The 4,056-nt window shown below is 41.0% G+C and overlaps 1 long non-coding RNA gene across 1 annotated transcript; it reads left to right on the top strand.

Annotated features, from left to right (window-relative positions):
• The first annotated feature begins 2,131 nt into the window (after positions 1-2,131).
• LOC119408197 lies at positions 2,132-3,558 on the top strand. Its single transcript, XR_005186719.1, has 3 exons — positions 2,132-2,225; positions 2,845-3,045; positions 3,493-3,558. It is a non-coding gene; the product is annotated as an uncharacterized LOC119408197 (long non-coding RNA).
• The last annotated feature ends 498 nt before the right edge of the window (positions 3,559-4,056 follow it).

The raw sequence follows: 4,056 nt of genomic DNA, 5'->3' as shown, positions 1-4,056 counted from the left end.
TTGTTTTGTTTAAATAAATATATTTTTATTTATTCCTCGAGCGTCCTCGTCATCCTCCTGCACGTGGGTTCAAACATTCCTGACGGCCGAACATGACACTTAGCACATTCAGAGGGGAAGAATGAGGGCTGGAGCTGAAAATGAATTTCACATTGTGTTAGGAACGGGCGGCACTGGTCCGGTGCCCCTGAAAACAGTTCTGGTGGAGCCAACCATGGTTCCCGGAGTGGGTTACTTGTAGTTTCAGCATATGCAGGACTGCCAGCATGATTTGAGTCCTGAGGGTTAGAGTGAGGAGTTAGAGTTTTCAGCATGTTCATGATCTCATTCATGCCGGTCTCTAATTTACTGATGGCACCTTCCACACCAGAGCACCATTCTGAGCCCGGTGCAGGATTCATGTTTGGCCAGATCAATCTGTCAGAGATCTGATGGTAGAGGATCCTACACACAGACTCAGAAAGGTTTTTAAAATGTTTATTGAGTAAATAAACAGCTTCTGGTGTCTCAGGTCCAGGGGCAGGAAATGTATCTAAAATGATACACAGGGGAAAAGTTAGTGTTTGACAGAATAACGAGTAGTTATCTGAATACAGACGATCTGGTGAAACACTAACCTTTCTTGTTGTAACGGGACACTCCAGCGAAGACACAGAGCTGCAGAGACCAAGGGAAATCCAGAGGTGTAGTCGAGGATGAGCAGGGTTCATACACGGGATCCGAAGAGGAGACAGTACCGTTAGGGAGAGGCAAAGTCGAAATCCAAAAACAGGCGTAGGTCGTCAACAAGGTCAGAAGGCTGAGGCACAAAAGGGACAGGCAAAAAGTGTGGTCGAGGGAAACAGGCGTGGATCAAGATTGAAGAGCTGTGAACAAGGAGAGTATGCTGGATAACTGTCGCTGGAAGCAAGCAGTTGATCTGGCAATGTAGTGGAGAAAGCAGGAAGTATATATATATATACCCAGAAACAGGTGGAAACCATCATCAGCAATCAGAGAGAGAGGTGTGACATGTAAAGAGGCTGGTAGAAGCAACAGAGGAAAAACCCAGGAGAGCAGAGAAGAAAAAGTCAAACGGTGAACAGAGCGATGAGAAGAAAAAAAAAAACAGTGTAAACTGACAATTCAAGCCTCTGTAGTAAAATATTACAATTGACTCTATTATTAAAGGCTATGCTTAAGCTATCACTTTCAACATCTACATGAATATTGAAATCACCCATTATGATGATTTTATTAGTATTTAATAGTAAGTCAGTTAAGAATTCTGAGAATTCAGACAAAAACTGAGAGTAAGCGCCTTGTGGGCGATATATAACAACTAGTAAAAGGGGCTTTTCTGATTTCCATTTTGGATGAGAAAGACTGAGGGACAGTGATTCAAAAGAATCATAACTAATAACTGGTTTGGCATTAATCAATAATCCTGACTGAAAAATAGAAGCTACTCCTCCACCTCGGCCAGTTGTTCTAGGAACATGAACATTTAAATAATTAACAGGAGTGGATTCATTTATACCAACAAAATCCTCCTGTTGTAGCCAAGTTTCTGTCAGACAGAATAAATCAATATGATGATCAGTTATCAGTTCATTAACTAACAGGGTTTAGAGGAAAGAGATCTGATGTTCAATAATCCACATTTAATGATTTTATGATTTTGCTCTGGTAAAGTAACTGTGTTTATTTTAATCAGATTTTTATGGTTTATATTTTTAGAGCAAATTTTTGGTTTATTTAATTTGAGCCGTGGGCGAGTTGACACTTTTTCATCGGGGGTGTGGGGGGGTAACAGAGGAGAAGCAGCAGAGAGGTGTGGAGGACTACAACTCTGCTTCCTGGACTGGACCCTGGGTTGTCAATAATTTGGGGGATAAACAAAATCAGCCATATTTCTAGAAAGAAGAGCGGCTCTGTCCAAAGTGGGATGGATGCCTACTCTTCGCATCAGACCAGGTTTTCCCCAGAAAGAACTCGAGTTATCTATGTAGCCCACGTCGTTGTCAGAACACCACCTGGACATCCAGTGGTTAAATGACGACATACGGCTAATTATGTCATTGCTGGTCTTAAGAATTCCTTTGCGGGGCTGAATGGTTCTTTGAATATTTTCAGAATTACCAAACCACTGACGTTTGCCGACTGTGTTGGAGATGAACTGCCTCTGGGTTGGGAGGAGGTCTACGACCAGCAAGTGGGAGTTTACTACATCGACCACATCAACAGTGAGTACATCTCAGGCCTTTGATTTGCGAACCCCAGTAATTCAATTCAATTCAGATTATTTAGATTAAAGATTAATTAATATAGATTATAATTAATATTGTTGTTGACTGGTTAGAGCAGTTGTCCTCCAATGCAAGAGTTGGGGGTTCTGATCCACCAGCAGTCACATGCCTAAGTGCGCTTTGGCAAGATACTGAACCCCTCATTGCGTCCAATATGTTTCCCATCAGTGTATGAATGTGATCTAAAGCACTGATTAGTCTCTTTAGAATGATTTGTTCAATTAGCTTTGTAGAGATCTAGTAGTGCTGTATGAATGGGTAAATGAGACACAGATTGTTGTGTAAAGCGCTTTGAGTATCTTGATAAGATAGACGATATACAATTACAGTCCATTTTCCATTAATTATTATATTATTATTAATATATAATATATATTAATAAATATAAATTAAACTTGACTAAACACTAGTTGTATCACAAATACTAAATTTTATTTGCATTTTTTTTAAACAAAAATGAATTCTAGAAAAGTAAAAGCCATCAGATATCTGATTTATTTTTACTGTCACAAAGCTTCACCATGTTGTTTGCTCATAAGTCAATTGTTTTCTTCAGAGACCACCCAGATTGAGAATCCGCGGACTCAGTGGCGGCAGGAGCAGGAGCGCATGTTGAAGGAGTACCTTGTGTTGGCCCAGGAGGCCCTCAACGCCAAGAAGGAGATGTATCTGGTTAAGCAGCAGCGACTAGAGCTGGCTCAGCAGGAGATGCTGCACTTCCATGAGCTTTCTGAGGACAACCACTCTATCACCAGCAGTAAGGCTCCATCTCCTGAACACCCCCCCCCCCACACACACACACACACCCAAACCTGGCTAATGTACACAACATTGTGTTAGATGGACAGAAGGATGAAACCTGAACCTGAAACAGAACAAAACACTGACCTTATTATCTGTAATTATTTGTCCTAGACATGTTATACTAATAAAGTTCCCTCAAAAACTGGTGGGGTGGATGCAGATCTATAGAAAATTTTTCAAAAACTCTTAGTCCTTCCTCTCCCCACCTTCTTTTTTTAAACGTCTCCACCCAGTTTACCCTCTGACTCCTGGCAGCTATCATACACAATGCATCTCACCTACACCAAAGCAGGGAAATGACACTGGATCCCTGCACTCTTACCAACACGAGGTGCTCTGGAATTCAGAATTAATTGTTGACCCCCCCTTTTTTCTTCCCTTTTTCTTTATGTGTTCACAGCTCTTTCCAGCTCGTCTTCAAATGCAAAATATGACCCAGATCAAATCAAAGTGGAAATAACCTGTAGACGAGAGCGGGTAAGTCATTATCAGAGGAAAACAATGGGGCTGTGGTGAGGGGCCCTTTGGAGCTGAGAAGGGGTCTGGGGTGTGGCCCCTACAGGATACTTTGGCCCTGGCCTGGGGCCCCAGGAGGATGAGATCATCATAAAAAAGGTCAGGCAGAGGTTGACGTTTCTCTGAGATCAGTCACATGGGTGAGGGTATTTCCTGGATTAGGGTCATTTTAATCTTGCATGGCCTAGTGAGAAATATTTGTAAAGTTCTCCTTGATCTGTCATTTAAATAAAATTGCTCAAAAATAATACTCATATTGAAATACTTTAGGGTTTTCTGACTGACAGTACGCAACTAAAGAGTAAAGGAAACTTTCAGATTTGGTATGAAGTTTTTTTGAGAACAGAATTTTAATTTGTCCGCAAAAACTGAATCTTTTCACGAGAAACACCCTATCATGATTTACAAGAATGTATTTTTGGTAACAAATTTTCATGTTGAGATTAAA

This window comes from Nematolebias whitei, chromosome 3 (assembly GCF_014905685.2).
Source record: "Nematolebias whitei isolate Nwh7 chromosome 3, NemWhi1, whole genome shotgun sequence".
NCBI classification, from domain to species: domain Eukaryota; kingdom Metazoa; phylum Chordata; class Actinopteri; order Cyprinodontiformes; family Rivulidae; genus Nematolebias; species Nematolebias whitei.
Note: the sequence above shows the minus strand (reverse complement) of the source record. Positions and strands in the feature narration are given on the sequence as shown.